At 37.4% G+C, this 25,858-nt stretch overlaps 1 protein-coding gene across 1 annotated transcript in view; it reads right to left on the reverse strand.

The window, feature by feature from the left end:
• Positions 1-24,869, reverse strand: part of HS3ST5 (heparan sulfate-glucosamine 3-sulfotransferase 5) — a 212,907-nt gene extending 188,038 nt beyond the window's left edge. The window contains exon 1 of the mRNA XM_062187668.1: positions 24,717-24,869. The gene's annotated coding sequence lies outside the window, so the exon portion shown is untranslated. The remainder of the gene's footprint in view (positions 1-24,716) is intronic.
• Between the last annotated feature and the right edge of the window lie 989 nt (positions 24,870-25,858).

A 25,858-nucleotide genomic window follows, 5' to 3' on the forward strand; every position in this document is an offset into this window, starting at 1 on the left:
GGGTGAGGTCAAGTAGGGTCAGCAACATTGCAGGCAGAACTGTAAATTTCTTGTTAGAGTTGCCCCCTGCCTTTACCTGGCCAGCTCTCCTCCCAGGCCAGCCAAGTAATGAAAGTCAACAGAGTGCCTTCCCCTAGGAGGTTCACACCTCCCTTAGGATATACCCCATGTGAAGAGATAGATAGGTCTGGGCCTCTTAACTTACAAGGCCTAAAGCCCACCAGATTATTATCAAGCCCCTTCTATCAGGTTCTATTTGCCTCTCAATCAGAAAACTTAATTGTAGCTTAGACAGCACCTTTCTTAGCTCCTCTAAGAATGACTCTGTCCTTTGTTCTAGACCCTGTCTAGCGCACTTGGGCCTCATTCCTTTGTAATCATAACCTCTACTCTACCACCAATGGCTCTACTCCCAACCTGTGTGTACTGATGGTCCTCTTCCCCACTTAATGCTGTATAATTGTTCAGACCTGGTTAATGCCACTCTTAGGATCATTGGTTACTATTCTCACTCTGTCTTTTATGACCTTGTCTAAATATGATCAGAGTCGGCAAACTTGGAAGGCTTCCATAGCCTTGGCAACTCATGACGACAGCCTAGGGTGGTTACTGGTGCCATAAACTAGAGTGTCAATTTGTTGGGTCAACAACAGGAGTCACTGTGCACTTGCTCCTCATGTGGGATCTCTGTCCTTAATGTGCTGTACATTGTGATTTAATGCTATAACTAGTACTCAAACAGTATGTTTCACTTTGTGTGTCTATGTGGGTGCAAACTGTTGAAACCTTTATACTAAATTGATCTTCTGTATATAAAGAGAATTGAAAATGAATCTTGATGCAAATGGAAGGGGAGAGGGAGCGGGAGAGGGGAGGGTTGCGGGTGGGAGGGAAGTTATGGGAGGGGAAAGCCACTGTAATCCATAAGCTGTACACTGGAAATTTATATTCATTAAATAAAAGTTTAAAAAAAATATTAACAACTCACTAGAAATTATCCTTAAATTGTCTGTCAACAGGGGCATAGCCTGTACATACAGGTGGAGAACTCTTCACTGTGCGCATTGGCCACTCCACTAGCCAATTACTTTTCCTCTGCCCCTCAGTATTAAATGTCAGTGGGATCATTACATCTCTGTGATAGTCCATAGGACAAGACCAAATGCTTCCTGGTGCGGGAGAGAGCACTAAGGATTATATTGCTTATGAGAACATCAGAAAGTATCAGGGCAGAGGCCAGCACACATTCCACCAAGAGACTTCATCCTCTCAAACCGCCTCTCTGATTCTGCATCTGACCAGTCCACACCCAAATAAAAGCTGTAGATTTTTAAAAAGATTTATTTTAGTTATTTGAAAGGCAGTTATATATATATGTGTGTGTGTGTACATATGTGTGTGTATACACACACAGAGAGACAGGGAGAGATAGTCTTCCATAGTCTTCCACAAGCTGGTTCACTTCCCAAATGGTCGCAATGGCCAGGGCTCCAACCCGGAGCCAGGAGCTTCTTCCAGGTCTCCTATGTGGGTTCAGGGGCCCAAGCACTTGGCCATCCTCTGCTGCTTTCCCAGGCCATTAGCAGGGAGCTGGATCTGAAGTGGAGCATCCAGGACTCAAATTAGTGCTCATAAGGGATTCCTGAATCGCAGGTGGCAGCTTTATCCCCTGCACTACAATACCAGCCCTAAAATCTATAGATTTCATGTTTGTAGCATTGCACTGTTAGGAGATAAACAGTCTGGTCTCTCTACTTACTCAGTGTCTTTATTTGGGTTTTTAAATTTCTCTCAACTTTAGCTGTCTTAATTTTGACAAGGGGATAATAATGCCTGACTTTGTTTTTGTTTGTTTGCAGATGGCATGATCTGGTTTTTAAAAATTCTTCTTAAATTATTATTTTTTAAAGGTGAACAAATTTCATATAGTTTATATATACAGATTTAGAAGCATTGTGATAATTCCCACTCTACCCTCCCTCCTGCCCATACTCCCCCACTATCCCTTCTCTTTCTTTCCCATTCCTCCCTTTCAGACCAAAGGGAAAGAAAGTTTTAAAGTGAGAATTTTCCTCATGGGCATTGTCTACCTTAGAAAAACTACTACAGAACATGCCTGTGACTATAGACTTGTAGTTCAGGCCACCGAAGATTAGAGATGGGACACGGGCACTCCGTTGACTTGCATCCTCTGGTCTGCTTTAACACAAACCAGGAGGAAAAGAAAGCTAGGCATCAGAAGCAATGGGTGGCAGGCCTATTAATGGCTGATCTGTACAGTGATCTGCCCTCAAGGAGACCCAACAGGCCAGTCCACTGCAGTGGCTTTCAATGTGGTAAGCCTGGGCTTCAGCAGAAGTCAGCTTGTGAAGAGCCCTGGCAGCTCTGCCAAGAGTTGGATCACTGGAAATGGACCTGCCCTGGAGTCGAAGGATGCCCAGGTCAGAGCCACAGATCTTATTGGCTCTAAGCTGAAAAGCCCTTCACTTAGCCCAACTTCCAAAGTGACCACTGCAGCTGAGGGGATGGTCAAGTAGGGTCAGCAACATTGCAGGCAGAACTGTAAATTTCTTGTTAGAGATGCCACCTGCCTTTACCTGGCCAGCTCTCCTCCCAGCCAGTCAAGTAATGAAAGTCAACAGAGTGCCTTCCCCTAGGAGGTTCACACCTCCCTTAGGATATACCCCATGTGAAGAGATAGATAGGTCTGGGCCTCTTAACTTACAAGGCCTAAAGCCCACCAGATTATTACCAGGCCCCTTCTATCAGGTTCTATTTGCCTCTCAATCAGAAAACTTAATTGTAGCTTAGACAGCACCTTTCTTAGCTCCTCTAATAATGACTCTGTCCTTTGTTCTAGACCCTGTCTAGCGCACTTGGGCCTCATTCCTTTGTAATCATAACCTCTACTCTACCACCAATGGCTCTACTCCCAACCTGTGTGTACTGATGGTCCTCTTCCCCACTTAATGCTGTATAATTGTTCAAACCTGGTTAATGCCACTCTTAGGATCACTGGTTACTATCCTCACTCTGTCTTTTATGACCTTGTCTAAATATGATCAGAGTCGGCAAACTTGGAAGGCTTCCATAGCCTTGGCAGCTCATGACGACAGCCTAGGGTGGTTACTGGCACCATAAACTAGAGTGTCAATTTGTTGGGTCAACAACAGGAGTCACTGTGCACTTGCTCCTCATGTGGGATCTCTGTCCTTAATGTGCTATACATTTTGATTTAATGCTATAACTAGTACTCAAACAGTATGTTTCACTTTGTGTGTCTATGTGGGTGCAAACTGTTGAAATCTTTATACTAACTTGATCTTCTGTATATAAAGAGAATTGAAAATGAATCTTGATGTGAATGGAAGGGGAGAGGGAGCGGGAGAGGGGAGGGTTGCGGGTGGGAGGGAAGTTATGGGAGGGGGAAGCCATTGTAATGCATAAGATGTACACTGGAAATTTATATTCATTAAATAAAAGTTAAAAAAAAGAAAAAAGAAATAAATGATTTTTTAAAAAAATGTCAATTTCATTCATAGATGTTACATATTTTTGGTACTCTATTATAGTTACCACAGATAAGGGAAAACATATGGTATTTGTGGTTTTGGGACTGACTTCATTAAGTATAAGGGTTTCTAATTGCACTTCATTAACTTCTTCATACTATTTTCAGCAAGGTGCTTTGTAAATTCTAAGACATGATGCAAAACAAAAACAAAAACAAAACCACATGAAATAAACCTAAATTTATTAGTTTTATAAAGAGCAAAGATTGCCTTGTATTATGTATTCATTTTCAAATATGATATTCATGAGGCTATACTATAGAGCTTACTAAATATTCCTTAGCAATGAGTGCAATGAATCTAACATCAAAGGGGGGGGGTAGATAGAAATTAAAATATACAAGGGATCATAGCATTCATTTGTCTGTAAATAGACTGAATCAAGCTACAGCAAATTGGAATAATAGTAGAGGGGGCATCTTTGATTGTATAGACTTTCAGAATTACTTTACTATTGCCCAAACTGAAATATGTAGAATGTTCTTTCCTACATTCTGTATTGTCAATGAGAACATACATTGTCTGCAGTCAGTCCCAATCAATTATGCATTTGCATTAAGCATATGCTAAATCATAGCACTGTTTTTCCTTTGAGAATTATTAACTATACATTTTAAATCTTTAAAAATATATATTCCCAGTTCTTTTACTACCAAAAAAAGAATCTGTTTATCTTCTCTTTCATAGCCTTAAAAAAAACCTCCCTTATGCATAATTTTTAAGATTTCTTCTGGTCCAATTTTCTCTTTATTAAAGATTCCCTGTCCCATATTTTCCCTTCCTGTATTTTTCTAGCTTTTCTACTGAGTATTGTTCTTCTTTTTGCCAGCTCACTAATTCTTAGAATAAACAATTTGGTATTCAAATTCTGTATATTCATTTTAATAAAAAGAAAGTTGTTAAGGAGAAAGGAAAATGACTTGTCCCTGATCCAACTTTTATTCTGAAATCCATTATAATAGGAACTGGCATGCAAGTATGAATTTAAGTTGGCTTGAAATAAATCACCTATATTAACTGAAGAATAAAACTTTTAATATTCTGGATGAATGACTGCAAGTCAGATGAGTGAAAGGCAAAGAAGTAGAGGAGAGGAAGAGGGAATAAGTGAAGAGAAAATACAACTAAATGTGAATGATTGTGTGTGTTGAACAGTGATATAAATTTAAGTTTGCTCTCCTTTCAAGGTAAAGTGGACAGAGAAAATTGTCAGGCAATAGTGTTAAAGTGAACTTTCAGTGTATCTTGGGCTTTTGAAAAAGTCTGTGAAACCCATGATTCTTCTAGTTAATGGAATTTTGACATTATACCCAGGTTGCTCATGGTCTTTGACTTTTCTGTCAAAGGCCAACGTGGTAAACTTGATAGGGCATCCAAGGCAAAAACATAAATACTGTATTGTGAATGAACTGGATGGAACAGAATGAAAAGGTTGCTAGAACACTTAGATAAAATATTCATTACTAGTAGTAATTACAGACTGAAATTAGAAAATCAAAATTCCATGTGAGCAGAAGTGATTTTGCAGCTCCATTCATCTGTGTGCCCCTCTAGGTATATTGCACATTTTCATTGCATAATTTGAAGGCAAAAGCCTGTTGTAGTCTTGGACCTCAATTACATGAACTGAAAAATGCATTAAAAAAATCTGTGATCACAATTTATGTCTTAAGGGACTTTTAGGTTTTTTTTTTTTTTTTAAGCTTTGGTAGCAGCTGCTCTAGTTTTTGAGAAAATTATGGAGAAGACAACTATTAGCACTTTTCTAGCTTAAGCAGTGAAAATGTGAACATCAATGAATAGGACAAAAGCTAGATTAGTAGGGACCACATTAAAGGGCTTATTGTAAATGTTAAACTGATATTTTGTAATATTTCCATAAGGAAAATTGACCCTACGATGTATTAATAATAACATGCACATACCCAATTAACGTTTGAGTCACTTTTCTGAAATTCAAATCTAGGTTTATGAGGTTCGAAGGATGAGGCTCTATGATCATTCAGTTCAGCTATTTTTAGATAGACTTCTCTTAGCATTTCTAATGAGCAGCAATTGGCCTTTGCCCAATTCAAGAACAACTTGCTAGTTCCTGGATATCTTATCTATAGTTATTATAAAATTCCTACTTAAATTTAGGCAAGATTTATAGACCTATATATTCTATTATTTTATCCTCATTCTGCCCTGTGTTTAAATTCTATACTCCCCAAGGCAGCCTTACAATATTGAAGACAGTTTTCAATTCTCCACTACAGCTTATTTCCTTCAGGCTAAACATTCTGATTTCCTTAAGGGTATCCTCAGCCCATTTATAGTCCTAGGTGTGCTACTTGGAACATACTTTGTCTCACAAAATGCTATTTTCAGACATGGCTGAAGGTATAACCAACCTATTGTAAGAGAGGCTATCATTTTCTTTATTCTGGACATGTACTTATTACAAGTATAATCTAATTTCATATTAGTTTTTTGCCAATCATATCACATCTCTAATTCATACTGAGTTAACAATCAAATAAACGTCAAGAATCTTTCATGTATATTATTTTCAAGTTCTTCCCAATGCACTTGGTTTTTTTTTGTTTGTTTGTTTGTTTGTTTTTTAGTGGGAGATAGAATGTTACATTTATTTATTTTCATTTTATTTCCCCGAATTTGGCCCAGTTGTAACCAGTACAGATGTTTCTGAGTTCTGATCCCAGCTTCCATGATATATTTCTTAGGGTTTTTTTTAAAGATTTATTTATTTACTTATTTGAAAGGCAGAGATACACAGATAGAGGGAGAGAGAGAGAGAGAGAGAAAGAGATCTTCCATTAGCTGGTTTACTCCCTGAATGGCCACAAAGGGCAGGACTGAGCCAGGCTGAAGCGAAGAGCCTACTCTCCCATCTGGGTGGTAGGGGCCCAAACACTTGGGTCATCTTCTATTGCTTTCCTAGGCATATTATCTGGGAGCTGGACTGGAAGTAGAGCAGATGAGACTCTAACCAGTGCTCATAAAGGATGTGGCATGGCAGGCGGTAGCTTAACCTGCTGTGCCTCAACCCTGTCCCCTATTTCTCAGTTGTGTGTGTCTGCAAGTTATATCTTAAAGTTTCATTCCTAAGACTCACTCTAAAAGCCCTTTTATAATAACAAACTTAAAGATAGAAATTATACAAATATAATATCTGATGCTATTATAAATAAATTTTCTCTCTAGTAATTTTAGAAATTTCTAATGAATCTAATAAAAATACCTCCTAAATTTAGGCCAAATTCTGTTAAAATTAAGACTTCATTTACTAAGACAATTGTTTAAATTTATATCAGGGAAAATGTGTCAAAAGCAGCTTTCACTAATAGATTCCTGGATAACACAGATGGAGCAAAAATTGTTTCCATTTATGAAACTGTAGTGGCACAGAAAATAGTTGGCATAACAGACTAAGCTGGAAGAATCAAATAGAATTCAAAATAGACTGAATACTCAGAGGCTCTGGAATTGTTGAAAGATCGTATAAGGTAATTGCTAGTGGCTAAAACATGATGTATGGGAAATAGTTCCCTCTGGTATATGTGCACATGTTATGTACCCACATTTTTTCTGCAGCCTTAAGGGGAATATGATAGAAAGACATATTGTCATTTGGAGTGATTTTGTGTGATCTGGCAACCACATTCTGACGTTTTAAGCAGGGGTGTGAGGGAGGTCTGTAATTGCATCTTCAGGGTCCCAGATTTGGGGATTTGTATTAATGGAGTCCCTGCTTGCTAACAGATAAACTTTTCACTTATTACCAGGCTCCTTACTAGACACTGTTGGAGAGTTAGTAGGAATACAAGCCCAGAGACTCCCCTCCAGCATGAAATGTCTTACCATGCGGGCAGGCTGGGCCCTTGGCAAAGTTGTTATCGTGGTGAAGGTGGATGTTCCAAAGTCCTCATAGAATTTCGCTATGTGGAGCTCCTGCCATAGTTAAGAGATGTTGGCATATATGCTGAATGGTGATAATTTATTAGTCTTTTCTCACTTGCTTCTCAAGAGTAATGTGCAACCCTCTAACTTATCACTCCTCCTCTTGAACCCTAAAAACATGACACCAACATTCATATTCTAAGTCACCATGAGGAAAACAAGGTGTAAGTAGAAGTTTATTATTTCTTATCAACAAGTACACAATATTAGATGCTTTTGTATCTGGAGAATTCTTAGTACTATTTAACATTTAAAATAATCTTGTACCTAATTCAGACATGATTACTTTTGGAATTTGATAAAAGAAATCTCTCTCAGGGCCATGGCATAGTGGGTTCAGCTACCACCTTTGATGCTCCTATCCCTTATGGGTGCTGGCTTATGTCCTGGCTGCTCCACTTTGAATCTAACTCCCTGCTAACATGCCTGGGAAGGCAGGGCAACGTGGCCAAAGTGTTTGGGCCCCTTTAACAATGTAGGAGACTTGGATGAAGCTCCTGACCATTGGCTTTGGGCTGGCCTAGCCTGAGTTATTGTGGCCATTTGGGGAGTGAACCAACAGATGGAAGATGGATCTCTCTGTGTCTCTCCTTCTCTCGTAACTCTGCATTTCTAATAAATAAATACTTTTTTCTAAAAAAAAAAAAAAGGAAATCTCTTTATCTCTAACCAAAAAATTTCAACTAAGGTAGTTAACTCTATCTATATTGCCTGTGTTTGCAAAATCCTTAACTTTACCACTACAGTATGTCAGTGTAGCGCCTTCATTTTCCTTGTACTTGTACGTCCTTTCAATCTTTCTTCCAGGTATTCTGTCTTTTCAGCTTCACATCAACTTCCTCCCTTATTCATAACATTCCAATTTGGGATTCTTCCTCCTGTACACCCGCCCCCAGATATGTCAACAGAAGACACAAATAACATTTCAGGTTTAAAGTGCTCACAGTTTCCTGGGGAACGAGCTGAAACACTTACAGGGATATCTTGAAGCATAAGAGAGGCATGTCAATCTCTTTATTTGGCATTCAAAATCTTTCACAATTTTATCTCTACAACCCTGTAATCCATCTCAGTTCACATATGGTGAATTCTAGCAAATCAAATTGCTTGCTAATCTTCTTACATGTTGCATCTACCTTCCTGTACATCTCTTTGCCCATATATTGAATTATAAGTCCTTCTTCATAGGCTATAATGTGATTAATTTTACCTTTTTTGTTTATCTTTCTCAGATAATCCTCTCTTTTCCTGTTTTCGCGTATTTACTCATCCAGCTTTCTCGTCCTTGAATTGCCTCTTATCTTGGATATCTAATTGCATCTTCATGAGGCTTTCCTTCATCTCAGCAACAACAGTAACTTTGTTCTCTTTTGAACATCTAAAGATACTCATCTGCAACCTCCCTTTAGCATTTATCATTTTGAGCTTTTAATTGGAAATATATTTAGACTTAAAGAAAAGTTTCAAAACTCCCCTATACCTTTTACCCAGCTTTTCTGGATATTTGCCACAACACAATTAACAAAATGAAGAAATTAACATCGATGCATTATTTTAACCAAACAACAAGGTTTATATGGGCCTCATCAGTTTTTCCAGCAATGCACTTTTTCTGTTCCTCGATTGAATTCAAGATCTCACATCACATTTAATTTTCATATCTCCTTAGCCTCCTCTGACCTTATCCTTTACTTACTCATGACCTTGATGATTTTTTACTTTATGATGTCATTTCATGTGTACATGTATAGTTCCTCATTTGCTCTAAGCTTCCTGTAAGCACTGTCACTGAGACCCGATTTTATTCCCAATAGTGTCTAACACATGATAGGAACTCAATAATCACTACTTAACTACATGTCAGAAATAATTAGAAAGGATAGTAACAAAACCTACTAATTAAAAACTGAGTTATGTGCTATAGAGACTTTTAATTGTTATACTATTTGAAGAGCAAGAATGAGAACTGTAATACAGAAAACTCTCTTTGCAGATACTATGTCTGAGTCCATTTTTTCTAAGACCCTGGAACAGTAAACAGTGAAACTTCCAATCCTTGACCTAATCACAGTACTTGGAAACAGGATGTCCAGGACAAAGGGCAGATGCATTCTCAGTCTCAGCATTGAGTACAACTTGTTGACTTGTTGTTGGATCTCACTTCCCACAGATCTTATGAGTCCTATGTCAAGAGTGGGTCCTACAGACTTGAACAGACCACTAAACTAAAATAGTTATCCTTTACCTCCCTTACACGTTGGTTTCAATCCTATAGCTTTCTTGTCTAGAACCTTGAAACCTGCAGGGTTCCATTTCCAGTTCTCACTACATGTGACTGATAAGTGTGTCATGATGCTGACACTCACCTACCCTTTTGATATCTTCTGTTGCTTGGACTTCCCCACGGCTATGATCCTTCTGCCTGTACTGAGCCCTACCCTTCTCTCCCAAAGGCAGGAGAAACCTCAGCTGGAATTTCTTTCTTTCTTTTTTTTTTTTTATGGGGAGGTGTAAATTATTTATTGAATACTTTGAAGATATTAAGTATATATATACAAATATATATTATATGCAAATATGTATTGTTATATATATAATTTTATTGTTGGAAGACTCCAGTTTCAAAGACAGTGACATTTTACTCTTGTCTGTTTATGGTCTTTTTTTTTTATTAAACTTTTATTTAATGAATTTATATTCATTAAATAAAAGTTTAATAAAAACTCAGCTGGAATTTCTTTGGCTTTTTAAAAAATGTTTGCTTATTTTCATGTAGCAAGGAGAAAGAGAGCAAGAGCGAGTGAGCGAGAGAAATTTCAGTTTACTAGTTCACTCCCCAAATGCCTGCAGGGCCAGGCCAAATCCAGGAGGCATGAATTCAGTCTGGGTCTCCCAAGTGGGTGGCAGAGGCCCAAACACTTGAGTTCTCTTCTGCCACCCCCCAGAATGCATTAGCATGAAGCTGGATCAGAAGCAGATTAGCTAGGAATAGAAATGGCATTCCAACAAGGAACTACTAACCTGCTATGCCACAATGCCTGCTCCTCTATGTCTTTTGAATGTTGTCATCCCCACTGTTTGTTCTCTTAAGGCTCATCATATTTCAGAATTATACCCATCCTCCTTACACCTCAGCAGTCCTTAGTTATTTCACCTCGTCATTCATCTCAAATCAGTCTAAGTTACGTCAAAGTCTATACCTCCCCACTACTGCCATACAGATCACACCTGTGCTTTCCCTTCCTGCTGAACTTGACAGCTCTCAGCTACTGAGGACACCATCTTCTGGGGCCAGAGAATCTTTGTTTAGTTTTGGCCATGCCTAATTACTAATAGCTGAGGAGTGGATTTTTAAGTTTCATTTTCATACTGCATTGGATTCAGATCTTTCACAAAGATTCTGAAATAGCATTGAACAGGACCAAGAGTAACTTAATGGCTATCTAATGTGTGTGTGTTTTTTTTTTTTTTTTTTTTGACAGGCAGAGTGGACAGTAGAGGGAGACAGAGAGAAAGGTCTTCCTTTTTGCCGTTGGTTCACCCTCCAATGGCCGCCGCGGTAGGCGCGCTGCGGCCTGCGCACCACGCTGATCCGATGGCAGGAGCCAGGTGCTTTATCCTGGTCTCCCTTGGGGTGCAGGGCCCAAGAACTTGGGCCATCCTCCACTGCACTCCCTGGCCACAGCAGAGAGCTGGCCTGGAAGAGGGGCAACCGGGACAGGATCGGTGCCCCGACCGGGACTAGAACCCGGTGTGCCGGCGCCGCAAGGCGGAGGATTAGCCTACTGAGCCGCGGCGCCGGCCATATCTAATGTGTTTTTATTGGAGCATTGCTGCATAATTTTTCATTTTCTTTTGACAGTCTTGCCACAAAGAGAAAACATGCCTAACAGGGTCCCAGAGAGGTGTTTTGACATTAGGCTTAATAAAGCATGAAGAACTCATTAATAAATAATGTTCTGCTAGGTTAACAAATAAAGCTGGATGCACTGGCTGGACCCTGGAGTAAATGAAATCATTCATGCAGCCATACAACTTGTTAACTCAGAGTTGTCTCTTCTCAGCAATCTGGCTAAGCCCAATGCAACAATGCACAAATAAAACCAGCATATCATAAATGCATGCACCTTCAGTTAGGATACAGAATGTCAATTTTTCTTTCATGCTTTATGGTCCCCAAATAGTACACAAACCCTCACTAATGATGATCATGAGACATTCCAATGATACTTTTAATTTCTGACAGCACAATTCCACTCATCAACATGTCTACATAATGGCAGGTGCACTTATAGGCACACTTATATCCTCCCATCTCATATTCACTCTCTTGTTATCTGCAGGGAGTAGACAAAGCAAACTAGAAAATGAGCTAATGTGTTCAGGCAGGCTAGTTTATTCAGCTAAAATGATTTCTGATGAACTTTTTATTCTGACCCAGAAAACCTTTGGGAGTATCACCAAATAGAGAAAAGAATCATCTTCTCTTTTCAAAAACAAAAGAAAAAAAGAAAGGAAAGAGCACATAAAGAATAGTTTCCAATTAGACTAAAGACTATCATTTTGGTTGGAGAATGTTCTCTGCACAGTGGACAGTAGGCCAAAATATCTTGAGTTTTTCAGGCAGTTGTGTTTCTCTGGTGGTGCTGTAGTGCGGAAGCCAGCTGCTGCCTCACAGAGCCCTTTCCATGATTCTGAGCTGATGGACAGCTGTCCAGTGTCAGTCAAGCATGACTCACTCACTCCAGCTGCTCTACAATCTGGAGACAAAGCCTCCTGCCACACACTATTCTGGTGCCCACACTCTTCACTCACTAACAGACTTAGCAGGAAAGCCAGGATTGTGCACTAAGATACAAACATTGCCAGACAGTGTTTTGATGAAACAACTTGTTGGGTGGGTTCAATTTCAATGCAAAGGCCTTGCCAACCCTGCCCATATGCACACATTCACACATTTTGCCAGACCTTTTATGTGATTATGATGACAAAGCCATTACGTTGCCATCTGAATTCCAAAACTGCAGGCTTAGAGGAACTACCATCCTGACAATGAGAGTATTCTGTTCAACACTCTTACTGAACGTTTGCATTCTCTTTATGCTCAGGTATATGTATATTGTTATACAATTCTATAAAGCTAAATATTTATAGTCTCTTCATTTTCAAATTCATGGAAACAACGAAAATGAAGAAGTAGTCAGGGTTCAAAGTGATGCATGAGAAGATTTAATTTATGGGAAAGCAAAAGAGGTCATGTAGAATAGTGGAAACTAGAGTCCTCATATACTACTGCACTATTGAGCTTTACAAATAACTTCACGAGTTACCTTTAATTCCAATAGTCCTGTGATGCTGGCAGTATTCTCATCTGCATGTAGATATGAGAAAACCAAGACAAAAATTCGTGCTATCCAGTGTAATAAAATTAGTAAGTAGTAGAAGTGGGGCCTTGAGTTTAGCAGTCTAACTTCAGAACTCAGATTCTTTTTTACATTTATTTATTTGAAATGGAGAGAGACACACAGAGTCAGAGACAGAAATTTGCTATCTCTTATTCTTTTCCAAATACCCATGACAGCCAGAATTTGTTATATATTTATACTTTTTTCATTTTCAAATTAACAGATAGGAGCCATTTAGGAGCTAAGAGCCAGGAACTCAAATCCAGATCTCCCATGTGGGTTTCAGGGACCCAACTACTTGAACTTTTACCTCCTGCTTTTCAAAATGCACATTAGCAAGCAGCTGGATTAGAATGAAACCAAAACTTGAACTCGGGCACTTGGCTATGGTTCCTTAACCACTGTGCCAAAACATGTACCCCAGAATTCATATTCTTATCTTGCATGTTATCTGGAAATCCAGCCATGGACAGTTCTATCATTAAGAAATACGGGGTTTCCTTTTTCTCATTTGCATTAAAATGAGTTTAGAGATAGCCTAAATGTTTACGTTACCTTCCTGTATGTTTCTAATAAACACTAAGCTATATATTTAAATATTTTGTTTCCCACAAGCAATGGGTTCAAAGCAAAAGAATATTTTCCTTTTATTTCCTGAACAGCTAAGTGGTTCTATTTTCAGTGACAATTATCCTTAATGTTTACCTAAATGCATATTGCTATGAATATTTTCCTTTAGAAACTAAACAATACTCAAAACCTCAATGTCAACAATTTTACTTCTTTTGGAAAAGAGGAAACCTGGGTTAGAGGGTACTAAGCTGATCAGCAGGTAAGAAATTTTAAAAGCAAGACATGGCTTTCTGATGAGCTGGGATTTATAAATAACCTACCGCAAAGAAATGGGAAAATACAATGCTGTGATTGGGCTTAGCATTGGAGTTGTATTATTTGATCCCTGTTGAGATTCAAACACTTGACTTCCCTATATCCAAAATCTAAGTCTTTGGGAATATATGCTTGTTGCCAAAATATAAATAAAACTTTCTTGTACCTAATATTTTTGCTTAAGCATCAATATGTGCACTGAACTTATTTACATATAAAATATACATGGAGATTTTACAGCAGCCATGTCAATCCATACAGTATTTATTAATCATTTTTGTATAATTTGATTTTTTATGCCTTGGTGCTTTCCTTCTCCAAATAGATTGAAACTGCATTTGGTACTTCTTTGTTACCCTTAAAGTGGTAAGTAGAATGTTTAAAAACAATTTTACTTTCCACATTGGAACAATCTATTATATAAGCCTAACCCTAGATAAAACTGTGTAAATGCAAATACTCACAATAAATGTGATGGCCCAAGGCACTATTTCCACCTCATATGTATATGGAGATTACATTACATTACACTGTCTGTCAAGCCATACTTCCAATCACATTATTCTTATTCTTACCAATTTACATAATGTGTGTAAAGACAATGAAAGGCAAAGGTATGTTCAATTTTACCAAGCCCAAGAGGCATGCTACAACACTCCTGGACGATATAGGCTTATATCGAGGGTATGTGTGGCCCACTAATCCCCTTGTTCATCAGAGGACAATTCATCTAAAAAGTGATTAAAAATGGAAAAAAAAATGTTCCTTTAGGAAAAGATTATGCAAAAAGCGTTGTTGCCTCCTAAATCACATACATATTCATAGAGGTAAGTGGGAAAGGGAAAGGAAGGGGATAAAATTTCCAAGGACATCAGCAAGGGCTCCAGACAAAATGAATTTAATCAATCAAAAATAAGCATGTATTAATTATTTTCATAGTTTTTCTTACATTGGTAATTTGAAATTTATTAGCTTTGGATGTTTAAAGATCTTTTTGGTTACTGAAAATAATAAACAATTAGTTTAAAATGCATAATGCTAGAATGCTAGTAATTAGCTATTGCATTAATAAGAACCAGATGTAGTTTTAAATTATAATTTTCAATTAACTTTTTAATAGAACACTTTCATTGAACAGTATCATAGAGACTAGAACAGATTGAAGATCCAGTTTTTAGCTTTTCAGTTTTATATGATTTACATATGTATAGTAACAGAAATAAAAGCTGAGTGAATTACTTATTTTTCTCTTCATTTATTATAAGATAAAACTATCAAAACCTTGGAAAGTTCACAAAGTACTCATTAAGTCTTATGGACCCTGGGTGTTTACAGCTGTTTTTCATAATCATCCTCATCAATCATTTAGAGTGCTGTACCTAGTGTTACATATACTTTTTGATTTACTTAAAATTTAAATTATATTGGTTTAGTAAATGGTGGGCCCAGAAATATGCATGCAAATTCTATTCTGTGCAATGAGAAACCCCCACTTTGTCATTCTACAAAGCCATGACTATATCCTTCATTTCAATGAAATTTAAAATCTATTTAGAAGAATCAAATGCACAATATTTTAAGATGGTTCATAATACTTAAATTAAGAACTGTCTTAAAAATACACTGATATTGTCTTGTTTAATTTTTTTGGCTATAAAACTCCCTAAGCCTAGCAGACACTCTTTAATGTGTTTCTTTGTTTCCTGAATATACCGCTTCTGTGCTCCAGTAAATCTGCTGAAATTATTTTCCAGCGTGTTATGTAATTGTCCTTACGAGGCAGTTTTCACATGATTCTGTTTCATTTCCTGAGGACTCTCAGGAACCCAGGGCACAGATGTTACTTAAGTCATTTTCTTAACTCAGCACTTTTGTACCTCCAATGTTCTTTCATAATTCATTGAAGAATAACAGTTGTATTTCATTTGTGTCATACTTATTAATAATGTGATTCTGTGGCTTTAAAAACAGCTTCACTTTTTTTCAAACAAAAAATTTCTCAAAATGTTATTCTCATTAGACATATTCCAGTAGTGCTGAAGAGGTTACGAAATAAGTGAGGCCATTTCTAGAAGCATCGATATGCTCACTGATCAGACCACCTTGTGAAATTCAAAGATATGATCAACTATTATTTTGATAATAGGCAATGGAAATTCTCAGGTAAAGTGATGCACTGAAAAACATCATAGGTTAGGATTTACAAAAATGGGTTTTCATCCCAATTCTACAACTAAAAGGCTTCCTGGATCTGTACAAACCATCTAACCTTACTTACCCTCACTGGAACTCAGCTTTCACAACTGCAAAATAAAAGCAGTTGGACTAGAATTCCTGGGGGCACTTCCAGCTCCAAAGTCTGTGATTCTATAGTATTGGTAGTTAGTGATATAGATGGTAACCAGCAAGAAAATAATCCTTAAAGTGGTAATAGAAAATGAGCTAAATTAGTGATAAATATAAGCTGCTTAAAAGATGTTTTGAAGTTCAGGATTCAGTCCTCACTTTTCTCAGAATCAAGTAAGAATTTTATTTAATTGTACTGTAGCTAGATACTTAAAAAATCCAGGAGAATTCTAAAAGTTAACACTCTCTTGACACTGGGACTTTTTGACCTGAGATTTGACATCACTGTCAAGGATTGTTCTATGGTTATAAATGTTTACCAAAAAAAAGTAGGACATTTAAATTTTATATTCTAGATTTCCTGATCCTTTTAGAAATCCTTTGGTGTTACATGAGGATAGCATGTTAATTAGTCCACTTGTAATAAACCAAGCAAAGAGCACAGAGGCTAAAAGATAGTAAAAGCATGCAATTGATTGTTTTATTTGGGTAATCTCTAAGCTAAGTATCTAAAGTGTGAACATCAATGTGTACTCCTTTACTGAAGAAAGAAAATTTGTGTGACAGTTATTTAATAATGACTCCATGGTCCAAACACAATACATCTACGCTTTAAGAAAACTAGACTGCACACACACCAAAAAACAGCTGCCTGAAGAGTTTGTACTAACAGCTTATACTATTTCCTACATCCTGGCATATTGTTTCTTATCCACTTATCTTTTATTTACATTTTCTTTCTTTTTATCATAATCTATGATATACATTATCAATTTACTTGTTTGGATTATTTTTATTATCTGACATGGTCCAACAGAACACATGTACAAAAATAGGGATTTTTGTCTGTTTTATTCCATGGTGCACCACAAATCCTTGAGGAAACTGGCATATTGTTATTAACCAAATATTTGTTGAATGGATGAAGAAATGAAGTATTCAATGAATTAAAATATATCTGTGGGCCGGCACCGCGGCTCACTAGGCTAATCCTCCACCTTGCGGCGCCGGCACACCGGGTTCTAGTCCCGGTCGGGGCACCGATCCTGTCCCGGTTGCCCCTCTTCCAGGCCAGCTCTCTGCTGTGGCCAGGGAGTGCAGTGGAGGATGGCCCAAGTCCTTGGGCCCTGCACCCCATGGGAGACCAGGAGAAGCACATGGCTCCTGCCATCGGATCAGCGCGGTGCGCCGGCCGCAGCACGCCTACCGCGGCGGCCATTGGAGGGTGAACCAACCGCAAAAGGAAGACCTTTCTCTCTGTCTCTCTCTCACTGTCCACTCTGCCTGTCAAAAATAAAAAAATACATAAAATAAAAAATATATATATATCTGTGGACAGGTCTTAATTCTCAGTTGAAATCACAGTGCATAATAAATGTACTTCTCTCCTACACCAAAACTACTACATCTGGCCAGTTAAGTTTATACTAGATGGTCATTTACTTTTTCTGTTATGAAATCAACCATTACATTTAATAATGTTGATCATCATTTGATAATGATGTCCTCTTGGCACAGGACATTTGTACCCTATTCATGCAAGACCAGAAACAAAGAAAAGCAAAGAGCCTGGAGAAAGAACTCTTTGTAGCTGAACAATATTGGCTATGATATACATCTCATTTCTTTGACTTTAGCCAACTTGATGAAACTGTTATCTAGAATTTACTTATACAAAGGATAGGCTCAATGTTTCAGTGACCTACTTTGTGGTAATATGTGGTTAATATAGGTTAAGCTGCATTAATACAATTATAATCATTCCAGTATCAGAAGACAAGATATGATATTTAAGCAATTTTAACATTCTTCAACAATGAAATTTTTCCTTTCATAGTTGAGAATCAATAGAGAGAAAGAAATTAAAATGGAGAAAATTTATGTAAATTAGAATCACCGTGCTATCTAGGAAAACGCTACTATAATATAAAATAGCTTCATTTAAAACTTTTTTAGTTAGTAAGATATCATAAAATGAATGTATTAAATTTTCAATTTTAAATAATTTCCCTTTCATTTTAATGGGAGTGTCATATGCCAACATAGATGACATTTCCTCACAGTTTCAGGTCAGAAAAAAATAAGCATTCTCCCTCATAATTTTTTATGCACTACAAAGTTTGCCATCATAAGCCACTTCTCATTTATTATGAATAGGCATTATACTAGAAAAGCAACTCAACAGTATACCCTTCACTTACAAGGCTAAACAGTGTTGCATTATAACTAAGTTGGGTTAATGGAACTACCTTTGAAAGGTGTGTTACCTGGAACTGAATTTACCTACTTGTTTCTTACTGAACTTAGAAGTCTGTAAATGAAGGCAGGAAACCTGCTGTGAGGAGGATAGGAAAATTATTATAATCTTCATTCTTAAATTGAATGAGAAATTTGCTCAGCAGCAACCTCTTGACTGCAAAAACTCTGAAATTATATCCCGCTGTTAAGAATACATGTTTGGGGTACGGGCAGTCCACAAATTCCTCTTTGTTTTCAAGTCAGATGAGTTTTGTGCATGCATTCATAGCCTTACTAGAAGTTTGCTTTCTTTTCAAAAACACAGTTACCCCCTTTTTGCCAATGATGAAATAAATTTTGTGAATTAGTAAAGTACTTAACTTGGTTGCTAGGTAGTTTTACTCAGCTTTGAAACAGTAGTACTTTTTCTTGAAAATCAATTAATACAAATATTTTACTTTATAATACAGAAGATGACTTTTTAGGCACCACATGAAAAATAGACCATATCTATTTCTTGAGATGTTTTTAAAAGATCATTTGCTGGGAGCCAGAGCTGTGGTGCAGCAGGTTAACACCCTGACCTGAAGCATCAGTATCCCATATGGGCGCCAGTTCAAGACCCGACTGCTCCTCTTCAGATCCAGCTCTCTGCTATGGCCTGGGAAAGCAGTAGAAGATGGCCCAACTCCTTGGGTCCCTGCACCCACATGGGAGACCTAGAAGAAGGTCCTGCCTCCTGGCTTCAGATCGGCGCAGCTCTGGCTGTTGTGGCCAATTGGGGAGTGAACCAGTAGATGGAAGACTTCTTTCTCTTTCTCTCTGCCTCTCCCCTATCTGTGTAACTCTGACTTTCAAATAAACCAATAAATCTTAAAAAAATAAAATAAAAAATGAAAAATGATTGGCTGAACAAACTCATATGGTAGCTCTAAAAGCTACTGTTTATTCACATACACCTTGATCATGTATTAAACCATAAGCATTCATGATAGATATTCTGTTTTGTCTTAGTTAATGATTTTGGGGTCTAAATTTAATCTTCCAACTGCTGGTTTACTTCCCAAATGCACATATTAGCTAAGACTGGGCCAAGCCAAAGCCAGGAACAAAGAACTTAATCCAGCTCCACCATGTGGGGGCAGGGACCCAAACATTTGGGTCATCCTTGGATACTTTCCCAGGCTCATAAGCAGGGAGCTGAACTGGAAGAAGAGCTGCTAGATTTTAAACCAGCAGCCATATGGGATACCCGCGTCACAGGCGGAGGCTTTAACAGCTACGCCACAGCGCCAGTCCCAAGATTTTTATTTAAGAGTTTAATTTAGATATAAGAACTCCCAAAGGGTTTACTCCCCACATATCCACAATGGCTAGGTCTGAGCTGGGCTAAAGTCAGGAGTTGGGAACTTCATCCAGGCCTCCTACATGAGGGACAGAGATCCAAGTACTTGAGCCATCACTACTAACTCCCAGGGTCAGTGTTAGCAGGAAGTTTGAATCAGGAGCCAGAGCTGGGAACTGAACCCAGGCACTCCAACATGGGATGCACAAATATTAACCAGCATCTTAAACACTAAGCCAGATGCCCACCTCTCTCTAGCTATTTAAAATTTAGTTCTAAGGTTACATTCTTTGAATACTTACAATCAGGTCTTTTGTACTAGTTTCTATAGTCATTTCTTGGTTGGATAAATTTGTGCTCTAATAGTTGCTTTAAGAAAAGCTCATGATAATAACATTTTTTGAGTCTCTCTATGTTCAGTATATTTACCTGTATTCTTTATTCCTCAAAGGGCAGCCTTTTTTGTTTTAAAAACATTTTCTTTCCCATAATGATGGTGAATTAATTTTCCATCTACTATGGCATCCTATTTATTGTTGGATATCTCAAATGTTGGCATGTTTTTTAAGTTCTGCCAAAAATCCACCTCCTTGGAAAAATCCATCTCCTTACTTCTGATAGAGTAGCCCATAGTGTCTTTTACATAATGCTGTTCAAATATTTATCTTCTCCAGGACACAAGTAACAAGCCACTAAAGGGAAGTTTTTAAGGCCAAACTGTTTCCAAAGTACCTTTTCGTGCACTTAATGTTGTGTATTCAGTTAGCTCAAGTCAGCACATTTTCCTTACCATCCTTGCACATTCCCTAAAACACTCTTTAAGTCAGTTAGAGTTGTACTTTAAGCTCAAGGGGAGCCCTGGAATTGTCTGGTGGGAGGCCTCATTTTAGGATGGGAGAATTGAGGGGCAAGGAAAGACAGATTTCCCCTAAGCTAAGACCAAATTCTGAACTCCAGTGACTCTGGGCAAGGTTTTTCCCACTTCACTAAGTCCCTCAAAAATGCAAGATCAAAACTATCTCATTGCCAAAAAGATCCAGTGTGTGACCTACCCCATAAAAGAATTAACCTAGTATTTGATAATTATCACTTCATTTCCTCCCCTGTTCCAAGCATGGCATCACACACACAGGAGAACTGTTATCAGAGAACATTCAGAGGGCTTGTTGTTTATCTACATAAACTGTCAGTTTTATTTTCTATTTCTTGAAAATGAGAAACTTCAGAAAAATGCAGATTTAGTTTTCCTATCTCAAACTCTCTAAACCATCATTTTGAAACAAAATTGCACAACTTATGCTTAAAACATAAGGTCCAGACTTTATCTTCAAACACACCACCCACTCTATAACAACAGAATTTGGCCCTAGAAATCCATTAACAAAAATTGTCATGAAACAGAAGAGCTAATTACCCTGGATTTAGAGAGAATGAACACAATCCCGGGCCAGCCACAGCTGCTGATAATAATGATGAGACTAACTGTATGTTATGCTAGAGATTTAAAGAACAATGACACATTAACATCAATGTAACCAAACATATACAATTATTCTCCCAATGGAATAAACTATTATAGTTAGAAAATTCTTGGAAGCATATTGAAACTACATGATATATGAAAGAATTTTCCAAGGAATTGATAATCATAATAATAATTGCTTAATGAAGAGGAACACATGGAGAATTGTGTCCCGGTTCAGTTTTTTACTAATGAAGAATTACATCTGAAAATTATTTTGTTCTAATTGGTGGTACTGTTCTCATGCTCAAATAAGTTTAACACTACAAGATGTTAGAACTCTGCTTTATGCTCTTTGAAACAACCATTAGCAGGAATCTCTTACAGTCCCATATAAGTAGATTTTTTTCAGGAAACTGAATATATTCCCAGACCTTTAGCCCTTTAAAAAATTTTTTACAAACACTGAGAAGAAACAAAAATCAGATATAATTTCATAAATTCAGGGTAACCATAAATATGTTAATTAATGTCAAATTTTCTATGTATCTGTGGCTTTTTTAAAAATAAAAGTAGGGGCCGGCACTGTGGCGTAGTGGGTAAAGCTGCTGCCTGCAGTGCCAGCATCCCATATGGATGCCAGTTTGAGTCCCAACTGCTCCACTTCCCATCCAGCTCTCTGCTATGGCCTGGGAAAGCAGTGGAAGACGGCCCAAGTTCTTGGGCCCTGCACCCTAGTGGGATACTCGGAAGAAGCTTCTGGCTCCTGGCTTTGGATCAGCATAGCTCCAGCCCTTACAGCCAATTGGGGAGTGAACCAGCGGACGGAATACCTCTCTTTCTCTGCCTCCTCTTCTCTCTGTGTAACTCTTTAAAATATGCAAATAAATCTTTAAAAAAATAAATAAAAGTAGAACCACATTGCAACATGGTTTTGTAAGTTGTTATTTACATGTTATGAACATTTTTCTACATTAATAATTACACTTCACTTTGTAAATTTTAATGACTTGCCAACCTCTTAAATTAGGACTAATAAACACATTTTAATATTTTTGGATATTTGATACATTTCATTATTAAACTGTTTCATAAGAAAACCAATGTTCTTCAGAGCTTCTGACATACTTACCTCTGCCTTCTCCTTAAGGATGGTCACAGACTGTAAATTACTTAGAGTTCTTTCCCTTCTCAATAACAGATTTAAAGAGAAAGCTGACCCACACTGAATTAAAGCTCAATTTTCTGTTTTCCTTTTAAAGATTAATGACTTGGAAGGTTATTTGCTGACAACTAAAATAATTGGTAATTATAAATTCAATTGCATTTATAAGTACTTAACTATTTTCCTCATTTCTTCAAATTTCTTCTTGGTGAGCTATTTCCTTCTACCTTCCTTACCCAAGGAATCATTGGGAAACATTTGCTTAGTTTCTTCTCTTATAAGGCATACCTGACCAGACTGTAGTTTCCTCTTCTGGGTACCAGACTTTTATATATGGCAAGTTTGGAAGCAAAAAGACTGCTATTATACATGAGGGGATTAGAATAGAAGACCCTGAGTCCTTTTCTGCTCTAATATTTTATGTTTCTATGATTCTATGAAGTTCTTGTAATTTATTCTCTGTTGTTGTATATTTTACTTGCTGAGTACTGAGACTGCCTACTTTAGGTTGCCTGAAAATACACTGTTTAGTTTTCTTCAGGAAATCACAATTTAAGAGCACAGTCTGATAAATACACCAGTGATAATGAATATGACTCACTTAAGGACATAATTGCATTCTCTCCCCATCTGCTCTTCTGCAAATACAAAAAAGAAAAGGAGGCAAGCTAGATAGACAGACAGGAATGGAAGAATAGTTTATATGTTTTTCTGAAATTGAAATATTACAGAATATTTGCATGTTTAGCTTTATTAAATCCTATTTGGAGATTATATTGAATCAAAAACTTGTACCATATAAATTTTAGGATTTTATACTCTTCCATACAACAACTTTCAGAATTTTATGTTCAGATGTAGCAATACTGCCACTGAAAACAATCCATATAATAAATGACAGTCAATTTTATTATAATTAATACAATGCTATAAATTCTTAATTTTCATTATTCAAAAAATGCCATCTTATTTCTGTGATTATCTTCAATTTTCTATGTGTAATACTAATGGCTATATGTAGTTAATTGTCATGTAAGGAATATTCTTTTTGATAAAGAGATTATATTTGACTTTTGATATTTTATGGTAAAGAAATTCTACACAATGTTAATAAGTGTATACAACCAATAGAGAGTAAGAAAGTATGCTTATAAGTTGGAAATTCAATAAAAGGACTTTGACTTATAAACTTATTCTTCAGTATAAAAACATCATCACACTTATATTGACCTTCAAGGAATCATCATAACTTAAGATCTGAATATGTCCACACTAATCACTTATTTCACTAGAATTTTAAAAAAGCAAGTTTAAAATTGTATATAGTAATAAGGAAGTTCCTATTTGAGTAAAGGATACAGAAATACAGTAAAGTGACATTCACTAAGTATACATGCAATGTGTTATATATACACCAAATGATTTCTAAGTTCTTATCTGCAAAGGACAAAAGTAACAAAAGATTAAGTTTTCTACCTACTCCTTTGAAATCTAAGGCTGGGTTTTCAAAATGAAGAGGGTATACAACCCTCAAAATGTAAAAATTTTTAACCAAGCCTGGTAATAACACATTATTTTCATCTTCTAGACATTTATTATACTAAGATCCAATAACCCTAAATACTCAAATAAATTAAAGCATTAAGCACAATAAAGTAACAGCTAAAGAGAGTAACAGCAGGTTTATCCACTCGAGAGATAGGAACACTGGACAATTAGGTTATCACATTGAGTAATGAGGATCAGTAACACAAATTTAGTGTCCCTGTGTTAAATTCACCCTTTCCTTATTTAGCCTTATGATATAGGAAACAGCTAACATAAAAGCCTCAGTTTAATATGAAGTTTGAAAATGAAAAGCATGTTATTTTGAATGCCAGCTTCAGAGTTTGTCTAAAGCCCAACACCCACTAGCATCGGGGTCGCTTTGGCAGGAGCAGTGACAGAGGTAACTGTAAAATGCAGACTCTTGGAGCACAGCTCAGTCCTCGTGAATCTAAGCCGCTGTGAAATAGGTCCAGGAACCATCATCTCAGAACTCCTCCTTCCCCTCATGGACTCATATGCACACATACGTTTGAGAACCACAGCATATCATGTTTGTTAGTGTGAAGCTGATGATCAAATACCAAGATTTCCACTGTGCACTTACATAACTTTTAAATTTATATTTCATTTAACTCCCTTTTTCACTTTAAAAATGCACATAGGTAACTATGTTTCTTACAATAATCCCTGCTTTTAGTTTTGTGTATTTTATTAAAATATATTATTCACCTCTGATTTACTTAAGAGTTACAAAGAATGTGAGTTATCTCAAAAGTTCACTTACCTTCAAATTCTTATGTTCATCTAAAAACCTCTGATCATGTGGGACAGAAACTGTGAAGAATATATGTGTCGGTTTTCTCTTTAACTTCCAAGGGATTCAACACTGGCCAAGGAGATGCCTGAGGTGGCCACCAGAATTGCTGCTGAGAGCACAAGACGCTGATGCTGAGCCAGGGGGCACCTGATTATCTCTAAAGAGAACAGAAAAGCAAAAGGTCGGTCACCTGTAAATCATGGAGAATCTGCTATGGAGAAGGTTATTTTCAGTAAACTAGCAGTGTTACTAAATTTAAACTTGGCCTGAGTTTGCTGCTCCCTGATTTAGCACAGTTGTCATTTAAAATTTCATGTCATTGTGAAGTCAGAATTGCATGATGATGCTGCCTGTAGAGAATTCTGGTTGAATTCATATTGCTTTGACTAGTTTTTCTGAATATTGCATCAGGCAGTGTAATTACCAATTTTATATTTGATATACAGGTGCTACATTTTGGTGATACCTTTCTAAGTCAAGGTTGATGAAGTCCCTTGGAAATGTCCTTAACACTTTTTAAAAATATATATATATTTATTTGAAAGAGGAAGAGGGAGAAGGAGAGGGTGAGGTGGAGAGGAAAAGCGGGAGAAGAGGGGTAGAGGCAGAAGGAGAGGGAGGGGGAGAGAGGCAGAGGGGAAAGGCAGGGAGAAAGGAGATGAAGAGGGGGATGGAGGAGGAGAGGGAAGAAAGAGGAGGAGGGGTAAGGGAAGGGAAAAGAGGGAGGTCTTCTATCTGCTGGTTCACTCCCCAGATGGGCACAAAAGCCCAAAGGGGCTGAGCCAGGCCAAAGCCAGCAGCCTGAAATTTCATTCACGTCTTCCACATGGGTGGCAGGGGCCCAGGCACTTGGACCATTATCTGATGCTTTCCCAGGCACTTTAGTAGGGAGTTGGATCAGAAGTGGAACAGCTGGGACTCAAACAGGGGCTCATATAAGATGCCTGCATCATGACTGGTTACTTAAACCACTGCACCACAATGCCAGTGCCAGAAAGTATCTTTACATGAAATTCTACCACATTCTGAAAGATAAAATGGGATACTTTCAGTAACTTCTTATGAACTCATTTGGTATTATTTCACATAATTTTTACCAAGATAATCTG

This window comes from Lepus europaeus, chromosome 3 (assembly GCF_033115175.1).
Source record: "Lepus europaeus isolate LE1 chromosome 3, mLepTim1.pri, whole genome shotgun sequence".
Taxonomy (NCBI): Eukaryota; Metazoa; Chordata; class Mammalia; order Lagomorpha; family Leporidae; genus Lepus; species Lepus europaeus.